Raw genomic sequence first — 17,546 nt, 5'->3', positions numbered from 1 at the left:
ACAAGGCTGGGTCAGCATTAAGTCATTACTAGTGAATCTGATTTTTTCTTTCTCTGCTGAGAAGACAAACAGTAGTACTGGCCAGACGTTCTTTAACACCATAAATGTTTATCACACACTTAACTACTAATTCTATAGTCGGTTGTTGACTCATAAGCAACATGAATAATCTCAATACAGTAAACTGACAACAACTGGGCTCATTTCATTCAGTCATCTTTCCTTATTTTAAACCAAAATGTCCACAAGGCATATTTTCCCCCATAAGCCTAAATCTGAAAAATTAAAATGGTATATCATGTTCAGTGTTGTTCTTTAAAGATCCCTAGAATAAAAGGCTCGAGTTTGAGGAGCAGATCCAAATCTTCTTGGCAGCTTGAACTTTCTAAACTCCAGTGGCCTTATCTTTAAAAAAAAAAATGAATTAAAATAAAAGAATCCTTGTAGTGTGTTTTCTATCTCATAAAGTGGTTGAAGGAATCAAACGATAGATGCCATGCCTGCTAGTTACCTGTTTGCTTTCTGATTCTGTCTCTGCTCTTTACTTGCTCCTGTTTTGCAGGAAACTGCAGATTCCATGCTCTCATGCTTTCTGACTTCTGCATAGTTTCATCCAAGGGGAAGCAGTTTTACAGAATTCAGTGATGTGAGTTACTGAAGGGCCTGAGTATTGCTCCTCTGTTCTCTCTTTTTTAAGTAACACGTCTGGCTGGGGCTCCTCCGTGGTTCCAACCTGCATCAGCCAGCCATTTCCTCCACGGTCTCAACTCTGGCAAGACACTTCCCGTTGGTTTTGCATTCTTGCTAGATGGTCCCTCTTCTTGGCTCTGGTCTTACCACATTATGCTGTTGTCCCTCTAGCCCCAGGGGTAGCAGCTCCCAGTTTTTGCCCATCTCTTAGTTGCCTCACCATCTCTTACATGGCTCCTCATTTCTCCTATTAGCTATGTACCCAATTCACTGTATTAAATTCCTCCACTGTAAAAGACCAAGATTAGTTTCTGTTTCCTGGCTGGACCTGGACTGATACTGATGAAAAAATATGTTAAAGATTATGAGTGTTCTGTAAATGTAGAGTATTAGTACCATAGTCATCTTAATGATTGTCATATGTTCCAAAGGTGATATATTTAGTAAATCTGCCATTTTGGCACTCTCCCATTATTATCTCCCTTCATGGGCATGGGTAATCAATTATCTATGTTATGAATATATCCATGAAATTATATGTAGAGGGATGGAATATTATGTTTTGTTTCTGTTTTATATATATGTATCTCTATTAATGGAAAAATGCAGAATTAGAATGGGAGTATTTCGGAATGTGTTTGGATGTCACTTCAAATTTATTTCAGTGTGGAGCAGAGGGAATGGTGGCAATTTCCTTTTAGCTACCTTTCCTATTTCATCTCCTGACTTTTGTTAAAGAATGTATCAATCCTCAGGGAGAGACTTATAAAAGCAAACAAAAGAAAGCATTAGAAAGAAATACTGAAATGGCTTATTTTGTCCAGAAGCAAACTTCTGACAACGTTCTATGACTTACCCATGTACCATCATCTATCATCTATTTACCTACTTACTTGGAGAAGTCAGAAGTTAACTGCTTGTCATGGGCATGAATATTAACATATTTATTTGTATTGAAAAATAAAGTCAAATTGTTGTGCTGGAAATTAAATCTGGCTTGACTGATTGGTTTGAAAATGAATACTGGCTCTAATTCATGCCAATCAGGTCATATGGTGGGCATTTTCCATAAGCTGAATGAACTAAATCGAGAGCTCCCAGCTTTTTGATGAAATTGTATTTAAAGCAGGTGACAACATAAAAGTATTTTAAAAGTTTTTTCTAACTTTGTATTTATCAGTTTAAGCAAGTTGCCTCTAAGTGGAAGAAACACAGGTCTAATTAACAGTTTTTTAACAAGTCTTGGTAAAGTCTTTCCTGCAACAGAGAAAGTAAAAGATTCTAATGACAGAATGGCATGCATTTATTGACTCATTTGTTGCATTCAACAAAATTGAAGACCTAATTGAATTGTCAGCTGATAGATTATTAAAACTGATGATAGATCACAATGTGATTTTTTTATATGGACCTCAGAAAATATTTGAAGAATTGAATAGTGTTGCCATGACAAAACTTCTTCTATTCACATCTCTTTGTTTATAGGAACAAATTTTCTCAGCAGATACATTTTTAAAGCAAACAGATAATAGGAATAAAATTGTTAATGACTTCACTAACATTTTACCAATAAGTTGTATTTTTTATGATACATGAACTTATTAAAAATGACAATGTACCAATTTCATTAATAAATTATTTCTAATAAAGTTTTTTTGTGCTTGAAAAATAGTTATCAAAATATTGTTTTATCAACTGTACAATCTTAAGTCAAAGAGATTATGTAATATTAAGTCAAAGTTAGAGTCAAAGGAAATTTAATAGAAATAAAAATTTCAATTTATATTCATATTTTTGTGACAGGGAAAACAAGCATAAAAAATGTTACATTAATTGGGGCTGTCCCCGTGGCCGAGTGGTTAAGTTCGTGCGCTCCGCTGCAGGCGGCCCAGTGTTTCGAATCCTGGGCGTGGACCTGACACTGCTCATCAAACCACGCTGAGGCAGCGTCCCACATGCCACAACTGGAAGGCCCACAATGAAGAATATACAACTATGTACTGGAGGGCTTTGGGGAGAAAAAGGAAAAAAGTAAAATCTTTAAAAAAAGAAATGTTACATTAAGATACGATTTTGCGTGGTAACTGAAATGGAAACATGAATCTAAGATGTGAAAGAAATAAAATAAAATTTCTGACTTAGAGGAAAGCCTGCTTATGTAACTTTAAAAATAGATTTGTTTGCTATGATATTTAGGTACTTTTGGATACTTTTTACAAAGTGGTCTAGCTGTTTCATTTAATAAATGCTAATTGTTACAATATAACAGAAATTGTCTTCTTTGCAACCAATTAAACATGATGAAAAGTCTTTTAGCCAATATGTAAGCAAACATTTTTGAAGACCTACCACACTATGCTCTTTCTTCCCTGAAATGTGATTGTACTTATTCTGTTTACATCTGTCCAAGCACATTAATGTAGCCCATCTTGTATTAACTAATTTATTCTTCTTCCTCTGTCTTATCTCCATCTGGATCAGCTATGGTGTCCAGCTCCATGCTGGATTCATAGCACAATGTGGACTCAATATAATTTTCATATGAGAGTCATCTGAAAAACAGATAATAAACTCAGATACAGAAATATCTGCTGATTTCTCACTGTTTTTCTCATCTTCAGAGAGTGTCCTATTTTTGGCCCTTCCCCCCCACTTCGCTGATGACTTGAATTTCCATAGCCCTCTCACCACCTTTTACAATCTCTTAATCATTCCTCTTTCAAAGCATTTGAATTTAGGTTTAGTATTGGGTGACTACCAAGTGAATCATTTGGATTGTGAAAAATAACCCTAGATCAATTTATTTTATTTCTCCAGTACACTGTTTCAAGTCTCTTTTACTTCTTCCTTTATGAGGGTATTTCTCTGGCACAGTTTCCAACTGATAGGAGATCTCTAGAAAAGAGTGTTAAATTAAAGATATCAGTTACTGGCTTATGTCTTAATGAAACAGTTAGCTTAAGAAGCTTTAGATTTAAATTATTCACCCGGAACAATTATGCTGTCTTACGCAAGGCAGTTCACCAACTTCCCTATAAGTAATTGGCTGAAACTGAAAGTCTGAGGCACCTCCATTAACAGATTGATTAGAGACGTTATTGGTCCTGGAAGGGGCAGTTCTTTTAGGCAAAGTTGGGTTCAGTGCTTTGAACAGTATTAAGACTTAAACTTATAAAATGAGTGTTAAATTAATTTACAGTGGAGCTCATATTACCAATCAAAGAATCAATGGCCAAACTGATTTGAGGGATGGTCTTATTATGATCTACTATAGATCAAAGAGATTTCTATTATGTGACAAAATTTCCATGGTGCCCATTTATTCTCCTTCCATGAATTGTACTAGTGCCATCATGTCTTTCATTCTTTGTGCGTGTGTGTATGTGTGTGAGGAAGATTGGCATGAGCTAACAACTGTGCCAATCTTCTTCTATTTTATGTGTGATGCCACCACAGTATGGCTTGAGCTGCAGTGGGTGGTCCACTCTGGGGATCCGAATCTGTGAATCCCAGACCCTGGAAGTGGAGCATGGGAACTTAGCCACTACACCATTGCGGGCCCCATTTCTTTTGTATTTTAAAAAGAGATTTCTTATTCCATATACAGAAATTATTGTAGGTCAACAAATTATCATGTTTTTCTTCTTGTGGCTTAGAGAACACAAGTGATCACTCCATCCATTCCTGTATCATCATGAGTGGGTCCAGAATCCTGAACATCTCTGGAAGAACAAAGTACACTGTCAATCAATGTATTAACAGATATGTTTTAGTTTGACTCCTTAAGTTTGAAACCTTAAATTAATCTACCAATAAGTCTCTTCACTTGAAAAAATGTGGGGATTAGATTAGTTAATCCGATGGTCCTTTACCACTCTACTAGTCTATATTGTTAAATTCTTATTTACTGCTTAATATGTACTTACAACTAGACAATAAGGTCTACAGACTAATAATAAAAAGTTTATTTGAAAAGAAATTTATAGTTAAAAATATTTCACTTATATTATCACCTGTGATCATCATACTAGACAGAATTGCATCTTCATTTTACAGATTTTAAAAAAGGCTCAGAAAGTCTAAAAGACTTATTTAAACTTATGGGCCACACATTAGAGTGACTATTAGTTCAGATTGATACTAGGTTTTCCGCTACTTCTTTCAGTGCTTGTTCACTATGTTAAATAATGTGATCCCTATTTTTTTTTAAAGATTTTATTTTTCCTTTTTCTCCCCAAAACCCCCCGGTATATAGCTGTGTATTTCTACTTATGGGTCCTTCCACTTGTGGCATGTTGGATGCTGCCTCAGCATGGCCTGATGAGCAGTGCCATGTCCACGCCCAGGATCCAAACTGGGGAAACCCTGGGCCGCCCAAGTGGAGCACGCAAACTCAACCACTTGGCCATGGGGCTGGCGCCGTGATCCCTATTTTTAAAGATCCTAAGATTAGGTTGGAGAGGCAAGATTGACACAAAAGAAAAAATTGAGAGAATAACGGAGTACTTAAAACTCATAAAATACTTAAAATTGAATAGATTAATTTTCACACAGTACATTTGAAGTTATATTTTCTCTTGACATTGACAACAAATCAGTAAAATAGCTATTGTTATTGTTTTTGATTTTATAGTTGAGGAAACTAAGATACAGGGAGACTAAAAAGTGAGTTTTCTGTAGATCTCATTAAATTTACTTGGGCCAGGGTGACACAGGGAAATTTAATAAAGAAGAATGAAAAAATTGGCCAGATAGGCCCTTACTTCATGAATAGCATTCCCAATAAGCAATCCAGTGTCCTTAATGTTCAGTAAGATGTCTCAGATGGATAGGAACCACAAAGCTACAGAGTTCTTGGAAATGAAATCATGTCAGACATATCTTATTTGTAATGTTTCTCCTCACATCTTAAGCCTTGTTTGTGTGCTGTCCATTCCTAGGACTTCCAGTTTAACTGGAAGTCTAAGGTAGGAGCAAATTGGAAGCGATAGTCTCTTAGGATACAAAAATGTGGTCCCTCCAAAATTAGAATAGAAAAAGATTATGATTATGAGGTCTCATAGATTTCAGAGTAAATGCTGTTAAGGTGGAATGCCAATATATCAAACACATATTTATTGAACTACAGAGCAAATGTATTTCCTAGTTATAGAGTGTAGGATCTTTAGAACTAAAAAAGACCTTAGAAATAATCATCTAATCTTATCTTTTTATTTTTATTGAGATGGAAATTGAGGACTGAAGAGACTGTAAATCGTCCAAGGTCGCATAGGTGGTTAATAGTAAACTCGAGGCTCCAACTTTGATCTTTAAACTTTCAAAGATTTTAACTCATTTCAACAAAAATATTAGTTTCTGCAGATAACAAAGAACTATGCCTTGTGCTATCATGATGGAACATCGCCACTCATTCCTACATGCTACAAGCACAGAGCAGTTTGGGGCTCAGTTTCTTGGCAAGTGTAAAGGTGAGCTAGCCACAGCCATTGGGGATCATAGAGGGAAAGGCAGAATTTTAAAATTATATTAGGAATAAATTGTTAAAACTGAAGAAAAAAAGAGAAAGAGATATACATTGCCTTTTCTGAAAAATTTTGAAAACCATGGAAGTCTCTCTTATTAGAGACAGTACAGATTTCAGATCTAGCATGCATTTACTCTACAAGTACTTATCGAGTACCTAGTACGTTTCCGTCATTTTTGAGAAGTTGGATTTACAGCAGTGAACAAAACTATGTCTTGGTCCTAAGGAAGAGTTCTTGGAAGAGAACAATGAATTTGGAGAGAAAGGAAGTGGGGAACATTTAGATGAAAGAGAGTTCTCTTCTCCACATCCTCTCCAACATTTGGTGTTTTTTGTCTTGGTAATTATAGCCATTCTGACTTGTGAAAGGTGATATCTCACTGTGGTTTTGATTTGCATTTCCCTAATAATTAGTGATGTTAAGCGTCATTTCATGTGTTTGTTGGCCACCTGTATCTCTTTCTTGGAAAAATGTCTGTTCATACCCTCTGCCCATATTTTGATTGAGTTGTTTTTTTCTTGTTGTTGAGATTTATGAGTTCTTTACATATTCTAGAGATCAATCCCTTGTCTGATAAATGATTTGTAAATATTTTCTCCCAGTTGGTGGGTTCTCTTTCCATTTTGTTCATGGTTTCTTTTGCTTCGCAGAAGATGTTTAGTCTATGTAGTCTCATTTGTTAACTTTTTCTTTTGTTACCCTTGCCCAAGTAGACATGGTACTGAATAGATGTGACTAAGACCAATGTCGAAGAGTATACTGCCTATATTTTCTTCTAGTAATTTTATGGTTTCGGGTCTTACATTCAAATCTTTAATCCATTTAGAGGTAGTTTGTGTGTATGGTGTAAGATAATGGTCTACTTTCATTCTTTTGCATGTGGCTGTCCAGTTTTCCCAACACCATTTATTGAAGAAATTTTCCTTTCTCCACTGTATGCTCTTGGCCCCACTGTCAAAGATTAACTGTCCATAGATGTGTGGTTTTATTTCTGGGCTTTAAATTCTCATCTATTGGTCTGTTTTTCTGTTTTTGTGCCAGTACCATGTTATTTTGATTACTATAGCTTTGTAGTATGCTTTGAAGACAGGGATTGTGATGCTTCCAGCTTTATTCTTTTTTTTCAGGATTCCTTTGGCTATTAGGGGGCTTTTAGTTGTTCCATATAAATTTTTGGATTCTTTGTTCTAACGCTCATACACTGCCAGTGGGAATGCAAACTTGTGCAGCCATTATGGAAAACAGTATGGAGATTCCTCAAAAAACTAAAAACGGAAATACCATATGATCCAGCTATCCCACTACTTAGTATTTATCCAAAGAACTTGAAATCATTGATCCAAAGAAATTTATGCACCCCTATGTTTATTGCAGTATTTTTCACAATAGTCAAGATGTGGAAGGAACACAAGTGCCCATCTCTAGATGATTGGATAAAGAAGATGTGGTATATATAGAGACAATGGAATACTACTCAGACATTAAAAAGACAAAACTGTCCCATTTGCAACAAGATGGATGGACTTTGAGGGTATGATGTTAAGTGAAATAAGCCAGACGGAGAAAGACAAATACTGCATGATTTCACTCATACGTGGAAGATAACAAATACATGGATAGAGAGAAGAGATTACTGGTTGCCAGAGGGGAAAGGGTTTGGGGGGGAGGGGGAAGGGATAAAAATTAGGCTATTGGGAGTGAGCACAATGAAGTGTGTTCAGGAATTGATAAACACTAAGGTACACCCCAAATTACACAATTTTAGAAACCATTATAATCCCAATAAAATTACTTGGAAAAAAAATAGATGTAGAGGAAAGATAAATGAACAAGATGGGAAGATGGCACTATCTCAGCAAAAACCACTTCTGGTGACTTTTCTTCCACTCTTCTAATAATAGGATAAAATTTATTCAGCACGTGTCGTGTTCCAGGCTACTGTAAGTGCTTTACATTTGTTCCCTCATAAAACCCCTCATATAACTCCTCATAGCCGTTCTGTTGGCCAGATGAAGTAGATACTTTCATTCATTCAATTTTGCAGATGAGGAAAGAGGTACAGAGAAGTTAAGTAACTTGCCCAAAGTCAGAGTCTTAGTAACCGCTGGAGCCAGGATTTAACGTAGGCAACCTGAATCCAGAGCCCGTGTTTTTCATCAACAGTTCTCAAAACACCTATTTATTGCTGAGGTTATTATTTGTTGAGAATACTGTGGGACCACTGTAGTTATAACCACTTTTGTCTGCCTTTCGACAAGCTACTTAAATTCTCCACTGTGGAGCAAGAGTGGTTGACTGGATAATCTCTAAGGTCCTTGGGAATTTTAACATTCTCTGGCCCTGTGATTTCATACAGGTCAAGTCAACTCTATAGGACACACAGCTGCTGACTGCTAGAGAGTATTATTTAAGGAAGCTACAACAGTCCGTGCTCAAATGATTTCTGCTCCATACTCCAGAATCTGTCATGAAATCTAAAATTGCTCTAGTTGATTCACTCCTTCTAGACAAGGCATGTTCTATCAGGACTTAAATTAATTAGCAGCAGCCATCAGGTTGTTGAATCAGCTAGCTCCTAAGAGAATGATGATGAGTGCATTCAAGGGGAAGAGGGACAAAGAGAGATCCAGATTTGGCAAGCCCTAGTAAATGGCCTAGTTAGCTACATCATTGTAACCTCGGAAGAGGGAATGATAAACTCAAAGAAGGAGTGGTAGTTGGCAGACTCCATTTTTGCCTTCATGATTTTGTCTAGAGGTGGCCTTCATATATGCACAACCTCCTCACATATTCTACTTTCCTTTCTCCACCTACCCAGTTCCAATGCAGAGCAAAAGACAGGCAGGGGGGCGGTTAGTAGAAGTTAGTTTTCAAATTTTCTGAGATGGAGATAAAATGATAAGAAAAAAAAAGAATAGGTATACCAAAGAAGTAGTCCATGTGTAGGGAAGAGCAGTCAGGACACACTAGAAATAAGAGACTTGCTGATGTGAAAATCTATGTGCGTAAAATTACAAAAATAAAGATATATCCCTTACTTTCAGTAAGAGGAACATGTAAAATGTGGCTTCAGTGGAGAGGAACAGAGTTACAGGGGCTATTTAAGTTCAAAGCAAGGACAAATGAAGCAAAATCACAGTGTCCTCCCCCCCCCTCCACCCCCGTTAAGCATCCTATCAAGTCATTAAGTGGTTGGGCCTTTCCCTAAGGTATAGTCATCATCAACACCTTTGCTTACCTCAGTCAGCTTGGTGCCCCTGCTGCTACGGATATTAATGATGTTGTGAACTTATTTTGTACAAGTGTGGCTTAATGTGCGTTATTACATTATCCATCAGTTGTATGTTGCCCTTAGCAAGTGGCATAAAAGTTATCTCTAGCCCATTGCTAATTTTATATCTGTCTTGTCGGGTCAGCTTTGCTGGTTTCTTTGCTTCATATTGCTTTCAGGGTTATAACTCATGACAATGTTATAGAAGTCACGACCTTATAACTGTGACAATAAGCACTGATTGCAATAGAGCAATGACCCTTGGGTGCATGAGGTCATAAAAAAGGTTTTGTGCCCTTCTTCTTTTGTTCTTGAGATATTCTTTTGGTAATATGATCTAGTGTAGATAAAGAGCACAGATCCACCTTATGTGAAATTCTTTGAGAAATTTCTTAAAGAAATCTATGCACGGTTAGAAATTCTTTTATTTGGATGTCTTTCTCTCTTCAGGGTTTGAAAACTGGTTTAGGGGATGTGTCGGAAACAGGATGAAAGACTCTACAGCTTTTCCTGGGTGAGCTTAAAAAAAAATCAATAAAATAGCTTGCAGACCTAACTAACACACACAAATGATGGAAATTTTGTAGTCTGATCATCTTGAGAAAATGTTATTCCTCTTATCTAGGGTTGAAATCTGACCATGATTGGTAAAGCTTACAGCAAAGAGTATATTTTAGTCAGTCCTTTGGTGCAGAAATCATTTAAGAAAGTTATTATTCATTCATTTGTTTGACTAGATTTGAAGCTGAATGGGTAGCTATGGAGGAAGCCATTAAATCTGGATGAGAGCAAATCACCCCAATTTCAGATTTCACTATTTAACCTTCCTAGGTTCTTTCCTCGTCTGTAAAATGAGAAGATTACACAGCTGATCTCTTAGGTCCTGCTTGGACTCATATACAAACGAGTGCAATTTCTTCCTTTTCTCTTCTCATAGATTTGCATTGGGTGGAATGTTCTATACTTTATCACATGAATAAAACTGATTTGGGAATAAAACAATGTGAGTCGCTGTTAATGATGATGAAGATGATGATAGTTATTATTATTACTGTTATTAAGATTGAAAATAATACATGCTTATAAAATTTTACAATTAACTCGGCTTTGATGATAATTCTAATGTGTAATAGTAATTAATTCCTATACCTGCATTTCTTTTTTCCTTTTTTTTAAATATTGGCACCTGAGGTAACATCTGTTGCCAATCTTTTTTCTCCTTCTTCTTCTCCCCAAGACCCCCAGCACACAGTTGTATATTCTAGTTGTAGGTCCTTCTGGTTGTGCTATGTGGGACACTGCCTCAGCCTGGCTTTATGAGTGGTGCCATGTCTGCGCCCAGGATCTGAACCTGTGAAATCATGGGTCACTGAAGCAGAGTGTGTGGCACTTGGCCGCAGGGCTGGCCCCTGCATTTATTTTTTTCGTAACGACGTTTAACAAAGATTGAGTCAGGTTCTTTTACTGAGTAGGCTACTTTTTGGTTAAATGGAAGGATGCTCTGTCAAAAATTCCTGGTACATATGTGCTGAATAGTTTATCGTTAGTGGCAATTAGACAACTTTGTACATTATCTGTTAGACCGTTAGTATACTTCATAAGCAAGCAGTAGGAATTTGTGTAATTAAATTGAACAATGTCTCACCCTGTTCTTGGCTTAACCAGTCAGTTTACCAGTATACATCCAATACATATTTTGGTATACTAGAGCATACAAAAGCTCTCCTTAAAGAATTTGCTTTCCCTGACTCTTATTTCCATTCTTTGACCCCTATAGTAAAGCCTAAAGATACTTTTCAGTTACTTTATGAATACTGTTTTGCATGTTACTGCATAGATTTGCATGTTAAATTAAAGGGACCTTAATTCCAAGATTTGTGATATAGAATTCAATTAATAAGTTCTGGGGAATTATTCCAATTATATTCAAAATTGGTATTCAAGACTGACATTCGAGACTCAAGTTGAGTATCTTCTTAGCTTTTGTCTCTTGCCATTTCAACCCTAAATATAAAACCAAAAATAATGGAAATAAACAATTCTATGGCCTGATAAAATACAGAATCATAAAACTCTCTTGTGTAGAGAATTCCGGAGATAATCAGCCCAAGTGTTTATAATAGTCTAGAAGGCCCTATATGATCTGACCCTAAACTTTATCTCATTGATCTCTGCTATGGGCTGAATTATGGCCCCCCCATCCCCCAACTCATATATTGAAACCCTAATCTCCCATGTGATTGTACTTGGAAATATGACTGTAGAAGGTAATTAAGATAAAATGAAGTCATAAGGGTAGGGTCCTATGACGGGTGGCCTTATAAGAAGAGAAAGCGAGAGAGATCTCTTTCTCTCTATGCATGCACGCACCAAGGAAAGGTCATGTGAGCACACCGTAAGAAGTCAGGCATCTACGTCAAGAAGAGCTCTCACCAGAAACCACCTCTGGTGGACTTTGATCTGTGACTTCTATCTTCGAGAACTGTAAGAAAATACATTTATGTTGCTTAAGCCACCCAGTCTATGGTATTTTGTCATGGCAGCCCAGGCCCACTAAGCCAGTCTATTCTACTATCTCCTACTTGCTCACTCCAATCTAGCAACATTGTCCTTCCTTCTGTTCCTTGAGCATACCACGTGTGCTTCTGTCTTAGGGACATTGTGCCAGCTATTTCCTCTGCTTAGAATTCTTTTCCACCAGGTATTCTGCATGGGCAATTTGATCACCATCTTCAAATCTTTGGTCGTATGTCGCTTTTTCAATGAGGTGTCCCAAGACCACCCTGTTTATTACTACAACCTGCCACCTCTGCAGCCTAGGTCCTCCTGAACCCCTTTTACACTGTTCCACATTTTATCCTTTAATTTCTATAGCAGCAATCACCTTCTACCAAGCTATACATTTATTTATTTCCGTTATTTATTGTCTGTCTTTTTCTATTTTGTTCTCTGATCTATTCCAACTGTGCAGAATAGTATCTGCACATCGTAGGTGCTCAATACACTTTTGGTAAATGAATGAACAAATGTTTGTAAAGAAACATTTAAAACATACTCGTTGGTAATGCTCCTCAGGTGTCTTGTTGGACTGTAGCACTATGAATTGTATTCATTCGCCTTTTATTTATTCATTCATCTGTACAGCAATATTTCTTAAGTACTGTTAGGCACTGATGAGAATTTGGAATAGGGTGTGAGGAAGATGGACATAGTTTATGTTCTCAGAGAATTTAGAGCTGTGAAGGATCATAAACATCATCTTATCCAACGGTTCTCAAAGACAAATTGTAGGAGAAGACCCTTTAATCAAACAAATTTACATAAAATTTTAGATAAAACACAAATCAACACTGCTTAATTTGAAGACGAAGGAAGTAGGAAATACACCGTCTGGGCTTGGAAATCATTGATAATCTTTTTCATTTTATAGCTTGAATTCATGCAGGACATGAATGAATTGAATGATTCTTGGTTCCTGTAAAGGAAAGTAAAAACATATTTGGCTTCAGGGCAGCTGGGTTTTTAGGTCATGATCTTTTTACTGTGATGCGTTGAATTTGCACACTCTTTCAGATGCCGACTTTTTGACCTATCTGAAGTCACCTAGAGACTCAGAAGAATTGTGGTTTGTTGAAGGCAATTTGTTGCTGTTGAGGCCTTTACATCACACCATCATTTGAATGGTCCTGTCAACTGATGCATGTGAACCTAGCGTTTTTGTAATAATCACAAATAAATTGCATGAAGAGTTTATATTTTTAGGATATTTTTTGCTGTAACTACAGGGTTTGCATGTCCGCATACAGCATTCTTACCATGTGGGAAAGTTAGTGCTAGCTCTAGGGAAGCAGGGCAGCGATGTCCCGAACCATCTTCCCGGTTCTAGTAGGAAGGACTAAAATTAGTCCACAGACTTTATAGCAATTTAGTTCTGAAACAACTTCTTATTAAGCATATCTCAAAAGGCCTTTCATGTCTTGTCATATTTTACAATTTAAATTATAAATTTCATATGAGTTAAAAGATAATCTGTGTTCATGTTTAATTTCTATTTATATAAAATTTTATAAATAATAATTTATTCATTTCAATAATTGCATCATTTAAAACTTTCTATTACACAATACTCTGTTAGAAATGAACACCATAAAAATAAGAAAAAAAGAACCCATGAAAAACAGTACTAGAAAAAAAATCTCTGGTTTGGAAGAGATTGTAACATTCCCTGGGTCTGATATTGCCTCTATATGACTTCTGCCTATTAGCTGTCTAGTTCCTACTAAGACAGCCCTGGTAATAAAGACCTCACCACTGCCAAGAAAATTCATTTGATGTTTAGGCTGTTGTGATGCTTAGAAAGTTCTTCCTTATATCGCTCCAAAATTTATCTCACTTCAACCATCCAAGACCAATGGAGTGATTACCAATTTCTTCTTGAATCCCTTCTTCTCTGGGATAAACATTTCTCAGTTCTTTCGACTTTAATTTTTGTAAGCTCCCCTCTCTCCTTTTAGGATATTCAATATCATAATCACCACCCTTTGAATTAGCTGTGTTAGAATTTGTTTGTCTCTCTTAAATATGATGCCTGAAAGACGAGTACTTTTCCTGACTTCTTGCCTTCCTCGTGAACCTACTTCTGATCCATATTGACCCTCTCTAAACCTTCCAACTCCTGTTTTCCTTTCATATAATCTCCTCTAGTTTACTGAGTAGCTCCTCTTCTTCTCCAATAAGATAATAGTAGAAGAGAGTTATTTAAGTCCTTTTATCTTTTCAAGACATTTAGCCAGTTTTAATTTAAAATGTAAGTTTCCTGCCTAATCAACTTTCTGGGTACCAGAACCACTCCGTTCGCATAACATCAAGCTGAAAAGTGACTTACAGAACTTTTGATTCCTTCTGGTAGCTTCCTGTTTAAGTGTTGGGTCAACAGGAATTCACCATGCCACCATGCCTGAAGAGGGCTCGATTTTGACAGCTCTTTAAGTCTCTTTTTTTGCCCCTTAAGAATCTAACAGTTCTTTTCTTCCAAAGGACTTAGACAATCAGATGGCAATGTCAGAAAGTTACCAGCTTCATCTGCTTCTTTCAAAAGCCTGCTTTCTCCAGAATGTCTGCCTCCTCATATACTTTTGGCTCCTCTTGGAATGCGTTGCTGGGGACTGTTCTCTTGGCTAACAATTCTCCAGCATATTTCTTGGTCATTCCTTCTTTCATGCAGCTCGTTAAATTACATAAAAATTTTTGTTGGAGTTTTGGTTGTAATTGCATTAAACTTAGGGAAAGTTTATATTTTTATGACATCGAGTCTTTCAATCACAAACATTGCATATATTTCAACTTAGATTTTAAAAATGTATTTCAATAAGATCTTATACCTATCTGCATCAGAGACTTGCACTTTTTTTTATTAGGTTTATACTTAGTCACTTTAACACTTTGATGTAATTTAAATGGAATATTTTATTTGAAATATATTGCCTAATATTGCTACTGAGTATAATTTGTTATATTTATATATTAATTTTGTATTGAACAACTTTGCTAAACTCTATTAATTCTCATAATTGATATATAGCCTCTTCTGGAATTTGTATTTGACTATCATACTATCTATGAACGTTGCTGTTTCTTCCTTTATAATATGTATATATATATTTTTTCTTTCTTAATATCTTAGTGTGCTTTCTAGGACATCCAATTAAGGAATGAATAAAAATTACCCTATTTTATTGATTTTTTTATTTCTAAAATTCCTCAGCTCATTTTCAAATCTGCTCTGTCATTCTTTATAGTCTCTTGTTGCTTACTCACACTTTCAAGATTGACTTTGTTTTCTTTCTCATTCCCTTACACACTACGTCTGTAGGTCTTCACAGACCTCACCTTTGTAATGAGATTTCTTATTAGACTTTGCACCCTACAGTCTACTTCCTGTTTTTACCTGTTCTCCATGGAAGTATCCACACAGAATCATAGGTTTCTAGAGTTTGGCAGAAATTCAAAGGCCAAATAAGTGCCCTCTTAAATGTCTTGCTTTTACATTGTCCTTGGCTTTTTTGAACCTTTATTTGTGTGCCAACTCAGTAATAAAGTAGAAGCATGTTGTGTATTTATGTGTGTGCATACATATATATATATCTATATAACTATATAGAGATATGCCTTTTTTTTTTTGAGGAAGATTAGCCCTGTGATTAACTGCTGCCAATCTTCCTCTTTTTGCTGAGGAAGGCTGGCCCTGAGTTAACATCCTTGCCCATCTTCCTCTACTTTATATGTGGGATGCCTACCACAGCATGGCTTGCCAAACGGTGCCATGTCCACACCCGGCATCCGAACCAGCAAACTCCAGGCCACCAAAGCCGAACGCGTGCACTTAACTGCTGTGCCACGGGGCCAGCCCTGGGATATCTCTTAGATACCTATATCCTCCATGTAAAATATCTAGATGCATAATATACGTACCATCTCACTCTCTCTCTTTCTATGCATGTGAATACAATACATTACGCATACACATATGCAGTGTATGCAATTCATATATATTCTCCATTATACATATAGTAAATAGATTTTCTACACACACATATATACGTACGTAAACAAAAATAAATATAATTTAAATCTCCAGTTCTGATTATTTCAGTCAGAAGCATTCATATCTGCCATACTAATGAATACATGTCAGTTTACATTTATAAAACTAGTACATTCATATATTGCAATTTAAAAGTTCAATAGTTACTAGCTAATGTTGACTAGTTGACCACCAAAAAAGAAAATACTTGAGCTGCCATTAGCACTTGTCCATCATTTTAAAGCCAAGCAAGACAAACTATTTCCACACTTGACCTTACCAATATTTCTTTTCATAATACTTGATAAAAACAGTGATTTGCATCTACCCAGCAGTGTCCTCTGCATTTGCTACTCTGATACTCTTGCCTATTCTTTGTGACAGTTAGTTTAGTCCTGTCTCCATCTTCCAGATAAGACAGAGTCACTCCATGACTTGCCCCAGGCCAGAGAACAGGAGAGGGATAACCCTAGGTGGGCACTCCTGGTACTTTAAGACTTTTTTTTTTCCTTTTTCTCCCCAAAGCCCCCCGGTACATAGTTGTATATTCTTCGTTGTGGGTCCTTCTAGTTGTGGCATGTGGGACGCTGCCTCAGCATGGTTTGATGCGCAGTGCCATGTCCGCACCCAGGATTCGAACCAAGGAAACACTGGGTCTCCTGCAGCGGAGCATGTGAACTTAACCGCTCAGCCACGGGACCAGCCCCCAGTCCTGGTACTTTAGATGCAGGCTCTTCTCTCTTTACCATGCTGACTCTCTGAATATAAGAGATTTCTAACTTCTCTGCGCAGCTATACTTTTAATTTTTTTGTGTAAACAATTAATTGCTATATATAGTAGTTCTCCTATCAAATTATAAGAAAATATAACTCTACTACAAGTTTTAATTGCAGAGTGGGCTTGTAAGGTGTGAAATGTTTTCAGCACAGCACCTAATTCAAGTGCTTTAATTCCAACCCATCAACTCCTTTTAACCGCACATGCAATATTGAGACGCCTTTTATTTCCTCACCGAGGATCTGTACCCTGGGTAGCTTCAAAGAGGGCAGTTTGATCACCATTCTATTAGATACATATGCACATCAAAAATAGACAAGAATCTCAGAAAAGAAGAAAACATGTTCTTATGGTCCAGGGGCAAAGGTCATTCACTCAAAGACAATATACTGTACATATGTTATTTATATGCACCATTTTTTTACTGCTCTTCAATGAAAAACATCTTGTTACCATAGCAACTACTACATTGCATGCTGTCTTTGAGACTACTACATCCTTGTACCAGACACACAGAAAGGCACGCACATCCTTAAGTCGTTTCAAAGTCTGTCATTTTAGTAAAGTTTAAAGAAAAATAATGAGGGTATGTTTTAGTTAGCCCTCTTTTATTGTTTTGCTTTAGAACCACTTGATTTTGCAAGGGCTTTATTTTCTCCTTAATTTTTAACTGATAAAGGGAATGTTGGCGATTCATAT

At 36.6% G+C, this 17,546-nt stretch overlaps 1 long non-coding RNA gene across 5 annotated transcripts in view; it reads left to right on the top strand.

Annotated features, from left to right (window-relative positions):
* The window catches only part of LOC139079042 (uncharacterized), a 114,239-nt gene that overhangs the window by 28,414 nt on the left and 68,279 nt on the right, over window positions 1-17,546 (top strand). The window contains exon 4 of one of the 5 annotated variants that reach the window (XR_011532307.1): window positions 2,494-2,956. The exons of the other annotated variants lie outside the window; for them this stretch is intronic. This is a non-coding gene — a long non-coding RNA (uncharacterized lncRNA). Of the gene's footprint in view, window positions 1-2,493; window positions 2,957-17,546 lie in introns of those variants that run through there. 5 annotated transcript variants of the gene reach the window in all.

Source organism: Equus przewalskii, chromosome 24, assembly GCF_037783145.1.
Source record: "Equus przewalskii isolate Varuska chromosome 24, EquPr2, whole genome shotgun sequence".
In the NCBI taxonomy this organism is placed as follows: Eukaryota; Metazoa; Chordata; class Mammalia; order Perissodactyla; family Equidae; genus Equus; species Equus przewalskii.
The sequence above is the reverse complement of the archived record's forward strand: the minus strand, read 5'-3'. Positions and strand labels throughout refer to the sequence as shown.